This window comes from Sprattus sprattus (assembly GCF_963457725.1).
Source record: "Sprattus sprattus genome assembly, chromosome: 9".
Taxonomy (NCBI): domain Eukaryota; kingdom Metazoa; phylum Chordata; class Actinopteri; order Clupeiformes; family Clupeidae; genus Sprattus; species Sprattus sprattus.
In genome coordinates, this window is record NC_137928.1 from 5227779 (window position 1) to 5240278 (window position 12500).

Sequence of the window (12500 nt, forward strand, 5' to 3'; positions counted from 1 at the left end):
ACACAGTGCATTGTAATTATGTATTATAAGAGGGGTTTGTGGGTTTATTATTCCTCTCTTCTCCTGAAACATCAATGGTACGCTTGTTATGGATGTCAAATGGACCATGTCACATTAATATCTGCTAAATATGTGCTTTTAGGCTTCACCATTTGTGCAGATTGATTAGAGGCGAAATTAGTACTTAGCAGTCTGACACAGTCTCTCTCTCTCTCTCTCTCTTTCTCTTCTTCATAAAGCCCACATGCCCGTATGGACCATCTGATCGTGTGACTTAGAGTATGAAAACACAAGCACTTCCTGCTTCCCGGGTGTCCCTATCTGACACCCAGATAGCTGGCAGATGATACAGACACACTCCAAAACACAGTCTCCCCTCCCTCCCTCCCCTCCTTCAGATGCTAGTTGTGCTCTGGAGAGACTGGGTCTTAATTAGGCTGGCCTCCTATCAGTGGAGGAGAGGCCGACAGAGGGAAAGAAGAAGAGAGAGAGAGAGAGATAGAGAGAGAGAGAGAGAGAGAGAGAGAGAGAGAGAGAGAGAGAGAGAGAAAGTTGAGATAACCGTTGGGATTGCTCCCATCAAGTGATAGCCTGCAGGCTTTGAAGAGCTCCACCAGGAGGCCCCTACTGCAAGGAGGCAACGGAGTGTGTGTGTGTGTGTGTGTGAGTGTGTGTGTGTTGGGGTTTCTTCTTAGCAAAGAGAGAATTTTTTAAATCTTCTAATCATTTTTGCGACCCTGAGGGAGCCACGGGACGTACATTATGTGTGCCACCTTCTTCTCTCCACACACACACACACACACACACACACAGACACACCCTCTACATACACACACACACACACACACACACACATGTACACACTCTCTCTACACACACACACAAACACACACACGTACACACCCTCTACACACACACAGACACACACATGTACACACTTTCCTCACACACACACACACACACACACACACACCGCAGCGTCCCCTCAGCGATAAGTTCACCTCTGTGTTGTTAATCACAGCGGACTCCTGGGGCCCCAAACAGTGGAGAGTCATCGAGCCCCTACAGATAACGCAAACACTTAACCAGTCACAACGTGACACAACGACAGCATTCACAGCACGGCCCCTCAGGTGAAGGAGAGGCCGCTAACGAGCAAATGAGTGGAAGAGAGAAAGAGGAAGGGAGGGATGAAGGGAGGGAGGGATGAAGAGAGAGAGAAGGCATAACTGATGTTCATGTTTGATGGAGATGATAGCTGCAAGGGATACTCTGGTAGAGCTGTGAGAACAGCCTCATATGGGCGCAATGTAGTAGTCAGCCAGTCTATATAGCCGTCTGGTGCCACTTGAACGGATGGGTGCAGTTTTACTCCAACCTGGGAATTATAATAATTAGTATTTTTTTATATATATTTATTTATTTGATACATTATGTATGCATGTATTCCCCAGTGACTAGCCTTCATTGCACCCTCTCAGGTTCACACCAAACACAGACATTTTATTGCCTAAGTGCACGGCGAGCACTAACAGAAATTGATATTTTCATCAATAATTTACATGCAAAGCGTTAGTAATGTGCTCATGGCATGGGGACTATTTCTGCTGCTGTTCAATTACTTGCATCCTGGAAGTATCAGGCAGATTCCCATTTACATGCATGAAGCACTCTGAGTGGGTCAGACAGGATGTACACACCTGTGCTGAGAGGCACTTCGTCAGGCTTCAGGCTTTCAAATCTGTCATTGAGAGACTGGAGGTAGCCATTACTGTAAACTGGAACAGGGGAGAAATAAAACAAAGAGGAACCCTTTTGAGTGCAGGTAGGCAGGCTGGCAGGCAGGCAAACATACAGACAGGCAGGCGGGTGGGCGGCCATGACTGCAATGAGTCACCACACTCAGACATGACTCTGACATTACTGAAGCGTCTGCCGTGCCAGTGCCAGTGGTATAATGGATATAATGGTGTTTTATAAATGGGACGGTCTTGTCTCGGATCTGACTTCATTCTAAGGTGGGGTGTAAGAGCTTTACTGCATTATTTATTTATGTTCAAATACAAACAGTGAACTTTAGCAACCTTTTACTTCAACTTGAACAGGTCTGTTTATGATGATGGCTAATTAGCAATAGATTTTCTAATCACGGAGCTAGAGACATCGTTATTGTTTTTTTATGATTTTACTTTGTTATTACTCTTTCCAGTAACACATATTTTATGAAGATTAAATCAAATCAATCAAGCAAAATCACCTTTGTGTTACTGTATATCTACAATATATCTTGGATATAGCTAAAATGTAGTTAATTGATAAATAGCTAACACAATTAGCTCACTTAAAAGTTTGCCTTCTCTAATCACTGCATTAAGCTAACCTTTTAGCTCAATGACATGTTTGCTAAGCAGCATCAATTTTCATGAATAATGACAAGAACTTGCTTTGTGTAAAAATGCCCTGATTGTGTGGTGTGTTAGAGGTGTTTTATCAATGTGAAACAGGTGAGATTGTGAGGTGTTTTAGAGGTGCTAAATCAATGTGAAACAAGTGAGATTGTGTGGTGTGTTACAAGTGTTCAAACAATGTGAAATGGGTGGTAAAGGATATCCTCACCTGTCTGCACGTTACATGTTCATTAGTACACTCCCTCTACTCCATTTCCCCCTTTTCTATAAAATGTAACATCATAATATCTAGGGTTAGGGTTAAATTATAATATGGCTGCCTGCCATTCTGCTCTCTAGCTTTGAATGAATGGAATGTTGAATGTTGATTCAAGTGATAAAACATGTTCTAAACCCGATTGTTCAAATCCTTGATTGTGATTGGCTAAAAGCTGTTGTAAAATCCAGCATGACCTTACAATTTGACCTGATTACATTCCATATTACTGCGCAGCGAATGGCAAGGCATTCATATTGCGCATTTCTATTGTTTCTTAAATTTAATTGTCTTTATGTATGAAACCATATCAAATATGTGTAGTAACAGTTTTAGAAAAGCAATAAGCTTCGCGTCGTGCCTAACAACTCCCCTTACCTGTTCTAAAATCAGAGCAAAGCACGGCCTCTTGGGGCTTATTGCTTAAATGTGTCACTGGACTTATCACAATGTGTCACTGGTCTTCATCAGTAGCTTTACAAGAACATAATACTCAAAATAAGTACAGCTCTAAAAGCAGCAGAAATACTTCATTGAATAACCCAACTAAATCATGCAAAATAAAAATATGTATTTATTGATGTGTTTTTCGAAACAAGTTAAGGAAAATTACCTCCTGACCTGACCTCTTGACTTGACCACCTGACCTGACCTTCTGCCTCCATAGACATAGATGCATGAGAAAACAACGCTGCCCTTTATAATATGGCGTCCTCGTTGATGCACAAGATTTACCCGCAAGGCAACGGATCGCATGACATGCAGTCTGGTTACTGTTAGGTAAAAATTCACTCAAGTTATCTCAGGACTCAGGAGTTGCAATCGAGCCCACATAAATGTTTCAAATGTCAGCAAGAATAGCAACGCAATAGCAATGCTTTACTAAAAATCCTTTTGTGTCATCCCAGCCGGCTTTCTAAAATGCAAGGATGTCAGTTTTACACAGGCACAGTTCGTCCCTTCTTATCACCTCAAAGCTCACCAAAACACGGTCCCTCTCCTTCCTTAATATGACTCTTACTAATATGCAGACTACATGGCGTCAGCACCTAATAGTCTAACTGAAACACAGAAAGCCATGTCCTTGCTTACATATAGACATTTAGAATTGATCTACAAATGAGAACAGCAGTGAAGAAGACATCAGTATTCACTGTAAATATTGTTATGTAAGGTGAAGTTCTTGTTCTATAACATAAAAACAGGATACATACGTATATTGCAGGCGGTTTTTCATAGAGGTTTTCCCACAAACTATATGTAATCTGAAATCCCAGGGTGGATGCTGGAAGACCCGTTCACTGCATATGGCAACTACCCTGACATGTTTGTTACATGACTGTGAGCTTATCAGAAAGACTTCCAGCAATGTGTTGAGGGGGAAAAAATCAAAATGATCTCGCTAGCCTACAGGGCAAGGGATGTTGTGCACCAAGCGCACATATTATTGATTTAATACGGCTTATCATTCTAGACGCCACTCATTACTGATCACCTTAATTGACAGGACATCATTAGAGATGAACAGCCCAAGGAAGGCAGCCCTGTAGAGCTGAATAATTCAAGAACCTACAGCCTGCTGCCTGTCACACTCACGCTGTGAAACCAAGGCCACTCGGCTCATTTCACATCCAGTCTCCAGGAAGCCCAGAACACACAAGAACAGTCCCATTGCACCTCCTCAAACACACAAGAACAGTCCCATTGCACCTCCTCAAACACACAAGAACAGTCCCATTGCACCTCCTCAAACACCAAACTAATTACTTTCACATTGGTATAAGAGGCCTTCAGTGGGCTTCTAAAAGTTGAACACATTGGACATTTAGCCCTCCAAACTTCTTGCTTGACACATGTTTATCATGGATCCCAAGGGAAGTGTCACAGACTAACTTGTGCCATCTGTCTCTCTCTGTCTCTCTCTCTCTCTGTCTCTCTCTCTCTCTCTCTCTCTCTCTCTCTCTCTCTCTCTCTCTATCTCTCTCTACGTATACATATATTTGTATATATATGTCTCTCTCTCTTTCTTAATCTCAATCTATTTCTCTATCTCTCTCTCTCTCTCTCTCTCAATATCTCTCTTTCTCAATCTCTCTCTCTCTCTCCATCTGTCTCTCTCCATCTCTCTCTCTCTCTCTCTCTCTCTCTCTCTTGCACTATCACTCTCTCCCTCTCCCTCTCTCCCTCTCTCTCTCTCTCTCTCTCTCTCTCTCTCTCTCTCTCTCTCTCTCTCTCTTGCACTATCACTCTCTCCTGATGCTATGTCTTGTCAGACTGAACTGAATGTGACTTCAAAAGAGTTGCTTTGCCTCCCTGCGGAGCACGTGCTGCTTCAGTGTGAAAGTCATACACACACACACACACACACACACACACACACACACACACACACACACACACACACACACACACACACACACACACACACACACACACACACACACACACACACACACACACACACACACACACACAGAGCTCTTATCTTTCAAACGGAGCTCTGTGGAGTCTATAGAATATCTGGGCTGCTTCCTAATCATAGAAGGAAATGCATCTGCATACACACATGGGAGCACAGGCACACACACCCACACACACACACACACAGATATACTGTACAGACAGACAGACAGACACACCACTAGGCTCAAACACATGCACACCCTTGCACACACACACACACACACACACACACACACACACACACACACACACACACACACACACACACACACACACTCACACACACACAAAAAATCACACACACACTCACTCACACACAGGTGGTTCTGTCATTTAATTGCTGCAGCATAATACATCCAAACATGACGAATATCTGGGGCGGATGTCACCCCCCTCCACCCAAACAAAAGGTCCCAAAAAAAATCCCTCCGCTAATTAAATCTGTTTCCTCACTAAGCATGAACTAAATGGTCATATTAACCTTGAGAGGACCCAATGAAGTTCAGTGCTATTTATTTTCCATGCTTCTGCCATAATGAACTGTCAGCTGTACAGAGAGACTCCTCTAGTACTGCCTGACCCTGTGAGCCCCTGACGACTCGGCCCATGTTTAGTGATGGGATGCTTAACTGTGAAGGACAAACGACCTGAGGATTTCCATCATGTCTCCACCGGAGGAGTATAGACTCTGAGCCACCGTGGGAGTGGGCAGGCGTTCACTAATCTTCAGAGCTCACTCGCCCACTCACTCTCTTGAGATGTCGCATTTGAAAATAAAAATAATAAAAAAAAATGTGCTCTTTTTTTTGGGTATGTTGTTCAGATGTAACAGTCTTTCTCTTGTCCTGTGTTTCGTTTCTCCTCTCTCTCTCTCTCTCTCTGTCTCTCTCTGTCTCTCTGTCTCTCTCTCTCTCCCTGTTTCTCTCTGTCTTTATCTATTTGTTTGTTTTTTTGTGCTTTTTTTGTTATGTTGCTCAGATGTAAGTCTTTCTCTTGTCCTGTGTTTCTCCTCTCTCTCTCTCTCTCTCTATTTATCTCTCTCCCTATCTCTCTCTCTCTCTCTCTATTTATCTCTCTCCCTATCTCTCTCTATTCATCTCTGTCTTCTATCTGTCCTCTAACTCTTAACTTCATCTTTTTAGTATCAAAGATGAGAACAGTCCCAAACATTTCCCTTATGTCTACCATGTTTAACATGCTGTGCTGTCAATACAACACCAGCATCAACGATAAAAGCAATCATGACACAAACAAATGCATGACGCTAACATTAGTTAAGGTAGTCAATACTCCGCTGATAAGAAAATTGGACGCATGCTTTGATACAATTAGAATCCTGGGCGATGAACGCCTTTGCACAAGTCTTACGGAAAGCTACAGCGTCAGGAATGAGAGTGTTTCATGTGGCCAGCCAGGCAGTGAGAACAAAGGAGCGCTGAAATGAAATGTCTGGCGTCCAGGCCCCCCTGGTGTGCAAGAGCCTCCTGCTTCAGGAAGGCTGTCACACACCTGAGGGGGCGGGGCTAGCTCCTCTGCTTGAGGCTTGAAGGGTGCTTGAGGGATGATTCATTGTCTTTTTTTTGTCTTTTCTTTCTTTCTTTTTGTCTGTCCTTTCTACTCCTACAAACTTTCGCTCAGCAAGAGCCACCTCAGCAGCAGTGTGAGATCCACCTGCACACACACACACACACACACACACACACACACACAAACACACACACACACACACACACACACACACACACACACACACACACACACATTTAGACGCAGTATACACAGACATCCTTTTACACGAACACACACACTTTCATGTAAATCTCTACACACACATATTTACACACATTGGACACACACAAACCTACACACACACCTACACAGACCTTCCAAGACTTTTGGTGTTCCACAGCTCAGGTGACAGGTGAGTCAGCTGTTTCTTTTTCTGCTCCATAAGCACCCACGCCTCATGACTAGCACCTGTTCATCTACCATCCATCATCTTCACTCGAGTAGTCCTCGCACCGCCAAAACCATCCTCATCATCAGCATCTTCATCATCTTCATTCAAGGTGTCCTCGCATCGCCAAAACCTGATCATCTGCCCATGATTTTAATGGTTTCACCACAGCTATGAAAATAACGACGCGGCACACTCTCAATTAAATAGGTCACATTGGAACGTAAATGTGTCTAAAACAGATGTTGGAAATGCATCCCTATTAGGAAGCAGCCCTCTATGCTCTCGGTATCCATTTGAGAAACCAACTATTTAAGCTGACAATACTGGCCTCAACACAACTGCATTGATTATCGCCCACTGTAGTGTATAATCAGCCTGTTTGGTGTGTCTTCAGATATATTCATTGATCTGTTTTTGTTGCTGGGGTGTTCCTGGCAGGGTCACAAGATGGACTGCACCCATTCCTCCCACTCCAAATGTGTGTGTGTGTGAGTGTGTGTGTGTGTGTGTGTGTGTGTGTGTGTGTGTGTGTGTGTGTGTGTGTGTGTGTGTGTGTGCGTGTGTGTGTTTGTGTGTGTGTGTGTCACAGTAAGAATAGGAATGCCTAAGTGTGATAAATACATCTGTACTGTGCTGCTACTGGCCTTGGATAATGCCTGGGCTAAAGGAATGAATTAACTGGAGCAGATACCAGGCATGTATCCGACAATATACAACAGCAGCACTGATAGAAGCCAGCCCTCCTGCAGTAGCTCGCTGTATATAACCTGCTGTATGTAATCCCAGGCCATGTTAATGTGCACAGCTGTTTGCTCACTTGATTACAATTTCAGCTTTAATCAATAGGATTTCAATAGCAGAATTGTAATCACTGGTGACCTCGGTGACAGCTAATAACCAAAGGCTCTCCGCGGCAATAAACATTACGATAATGAAAAATCTCCAACCTGGGGCCCGCTGTTTAGAGCAACTAGTGGTTTCTCAATTATAAGACACGGAGGCTGTTAATTGCCGGGCTCTGGGTTCCTGTAATCACTTTTCTCTGTTGTTTTTTTTTCTTCTCCTCCCACAAGGGCAGAGGAGCATGATTAGCATTCAAGTCGTATGGCACCATGCGTTTCAAGGGAGTTCTTTTAAGAACGGTACGTCTACTTGAAATTCTGGAAAGAAGCTTTTCTATCCATGTGAAAAGGTGAAGTCCCTGCCCCCTCTCACTGTGGTCCGCAAGGGGAGAAAGGCTGGACTCCCCCACCGTAATGGTTGGGTCCGGGTTCCCCTGCACCTGTGGATGCTGGCCAATTGGGACTGATTGGGTCAAATTAGCCCCATGGACTGCCTTAATAAAAGGTGCACCTCGTTGTTGAGGGAGAGACAGACTGGAGAAGAGCTGGCTGCAAGAAAGCTGAGGCGGGGACATAGACACAACCTGTCAGGACTACAGAGTTGCCTGTTTTAAAGATTTAGTTTTTTCAGTGTATTTGTGTTCAGTTTTTTCAGGGTTGCTCGGGCCATTCTCACAATCCAGTAGTTACTCTCGTTCACATTTCCCCAACATATTTCAAATATGCGGAAGAATTGGGTGTGCTGGTTACCATGACTCATCAGAACACACCTTTAGATGAGTGTCAGTGAGTGTTGGTGTCTGTTAAAAGACAATAATAATCTTTTTTTTTCACCATTTTGTTTTTTATGCTTCACTTTCTGGTAAGGTTTCAGCGAGTGCTGCTCTGGTTGTCACAAATTCCCCTGAATTCTGGTTTGTTTTCATCTGATTTTGTGTTTCTGTTTATTCACCTTCTCCTATCATTTCATCTGCACCAGCAGCTCATCTCCTCATTAGTTTCAGTGTACTTATACCTGTCTACTCTCACTTGTTCTTCGCCAGATTGTCTTGTGTGTTTTTGCCAAGCTTTCCCGCGATTGTACGTTTGCTATTCTGACTACCCTGTGTTTAGACCGTTGGACTGTTTCTTGGATTACGTTTACCCTGCCTGCCCCTCGTCGGATTGTTTGCTGTTTGATCTCCCGGTTCTGACCCTGCCTGCGTGTCCATCGGATTCTGATTACCCTGCCTGCCCCTTGTCGAATTATCTGCTGGACTGACTGATCTCCCGGTTTTGACCCTGCCTGCCTGTCCATCGGATTCTGACTACTCTGCCTGCTCCTTGTTTGGATTGTTTATTCTCTGGACTGATTTCCTGGTTTTGACCCTGTATTGGATTAACGAAGTAAAGATACTTTCTATACACCCTGTTTGTTGTCGTGCTTTTGGGTTCCTACTTGTCTGTACCTGAAAACGTTACACTGGTGCTGCTGTCCGTCTGATCGCGGTGCTGAAGTCAGAACTGCAACGGTTCCTCTCCTGAGTCAGTGTGACCTTCCTCCATGCCAATGCTAGATGTACCTGTCACAAAGGAGCCTTAACAGCCTCATTAGCAATTAGGAAGTCAGAGCAGTTCACCCGCCTGCTTGGCCTTACTAGCTGGCCTTGTTGCTAGGGTGACCCAAAGCAAACCCCCCCCCCCTTCCCCTCTGATCTTCTGTCGTAACTTGAATTCAGGGAAGAGGAGAGTTAATGGGGGCTAGGGGGTGAGGTGATAGCGGGGCGCATCCTCCGACAAAAATATCACCCCCTGTTTCCGAGTGCAAACCCCCGAGGCAAGGTTCCTATGAAGCCTACGCAGAGAACCGGCAGTTCGTTTCTCAGAATATAACAGAAATGTTCTTGGCTGGTGAGAAGAGTGTGTGGGGCTGATTTCGGGGGCTGGGGTGGGCAGGGGGGGGAAGCTTTTTCACTCTCACAATCCTGAGTCGTCCCAATCTAACAACAACAACCCATTTTTACAGCCACTTCCAGCTAAACAGTTCCTCACACGACTCTAATGTGTTCCCTTGTCTCCATTTAGCACCAGGGCTTTAATAAAACCATTTCATTCTCTGTGCATGATCTGTGAAATGTACCCTCCCTAAGGAACAATCCACAACCATTTTCAGGTTATGGGAACCAAATAAAGTTCTGCTAGTGTGTGTGTGTGTGTGTGGGTCTGTGTGTGTGTGTGTGTGTGTGTGTGTGTGTGTGTGTGTGTGTGTGTGTGTGTGTGTGTGTGAGGAGGGGCTCCATGCATTTATATCAGAAATGGCTCTCAGCCACCCGACATCCACATCATACATTATGAACAAAACACTTAAGAGTTGAATTGATTTAACATGCTTGAATAATTAAAGTATCTCTTTTTAACCACCCCCAGCCACTCATGTCAGCAACACTGCCATATATTGCCACCCGTGGAATCATTGTCTCAGTGGCTCAGACAAAGTCCTGTTAGATAGTATTCAATGAGCTTGATTTATCTGGAGAGTTTAACTTCATTGGGGACACTACAACGAGAGACTAAAAGGCTCCCAGAATAGAAATAGAAAAAAGAGATAAGGAGAATCAAGTCAGACACGAAAGGTTAAGGAGAGGATGACATCCCTGGATTGCCTGAAGCATGGAAAAGTCTTAATCAACAACCAAAGTCACGGCCAGCCTAAAAAAGGTTAGACATTAATCATACGGCAGATTGGCCGGCTCGTCTGTCAGTGCCATGGTCTTCATGACCTGACAGACTGAAGCCCAAGGAATATATAGCGTTCACCTCCACACACGCAAACCAGTCTGTCACCAGCGAACAGCAGCTCATGTGCCAACACTGATCAACCACGATGTTCTTTGTGTGTTTTTTTGTTTTACCCGTAGGACATTTTCTTTTCTTCTATTCCTCTCTCTCTCTCTCTCTCTCTCTCTCTCTCTCTCTCTCTCTCTCTCGATCTCTTTATTTTTTCTTTTTTTATACATAGACTGTCTACACACAGAAGAGGTACAGATGGCATGGGAGATAGCAGGGAGTCCGTGACTATTCATTAGGACATGAAAGGGCTTCAACTGTCTGGAACACTCAGCACTTTCTGTCTTTACACGAGTAGCTTGGCAACACAGAGATGACGCCATTTTAAATGAAAGCAAAACAGGAAGAGATATGTTCCTACACTCCACACCAGCAGATTAATGTTGGCCAGCAAAGCACTGAACTGTCAGAGCCAATCGTGACTGGTCCTAGAGTTGCTCAACAAATCACTACCTCAGAATAATAAGGTTCTATCTGCGTTCAGGTCAGTTTTGAGATATTGAGGTTTAAAGTTTTAGCATTGCATATACCAAAACTGACAAATGGGGCACATTTTTCAGAATAAAACACTCAAATTTTATTTTTATTTTTTTAAAACACCTTAAATAATGTTCATAAATTATGCCAGAATAGGAATATGTAAATAACTCAATTTTGACAAAAATGTCAGATAGAACCTTATTATTCTAGGGTAGCGAAATCACCTCAACAAGTCATCCAACTATAATTATTGTAATATTTTGTGTCCTTGGTAAATACAAGGGCATTTCTTCCCAAAGTTATTTAATTTAATGAAAATCAATCATGAAGCATAAATCTGTTGTGCTTAGAGTGCTGATAAACTCTGCACTGCAGTGGAAGAGAGCAATAACTCTCAAGGACTCTAGCACAGGAAACTTATTTAGGAGAACATGGCGGCACAACTTTATGTGTTAGCTAGAGTCCTTTTAATTATTTCTTTTTAAGGAATTTAATATTGGCATTACAAGGAAATGCATCGTTTATCGTTTGTCTGAATACTGATGCAGATTGAGTTTCAGCAAAACCACAAGTTGTGAGATTTTATCAGTGTGAAAGCATAATTGGTAGATCTCTGTCTTGTGTAGAAACAATCGTCCTGTTTGGCTTTATTTAGAAAGCACCTTTTCCACCCCTCCCAAAAAACAGTGACAGTGACAGTTCTGTAATTCCTTCTAATATGTTATCACTGTTGACATGTTTCATAAGCTGTGTTGGCAGACTCACTGTTATCTGTTTTAATGAGGGTGGTTAATTTAGACCTGCTGGCTACACCGTGCCCTCCATAGATTAGTCTCAGGGCCTAGTGAAAGAAGACAGTTTTGTTTAGGCTGTTTCTCTACTTTTACTGCCTTTATATATAAGACGCTCATTCTGGGAGAAGACCTGACACACTCAATTTCTGTGCCATTGCATCACACTAACACATTCCTTCATTTATTGCGACTGAAATCCCTCTCCCCTCCCCATCTGGAAGGAAGCATTCGACTTTGCGGTAAAGTGACCTGATATATTTCAGCTTGTGTCCCCAAACAACACTTGGCTGTTCGGCTCAGATTTGGCAAGAGAGATGGGCCTGAGAAGTTTTTTCAAGATATTTGTTATTCAGCCAGTTGCCCTTCTTCCAGTGCCCTTAAGAATCTTCACACATGGCCTCCGATCCACCGGCCCCTTGCTCTGGATCTTCACCTTGATAGCAGCGTCTCGTTAATGCCGGATAATGAGAT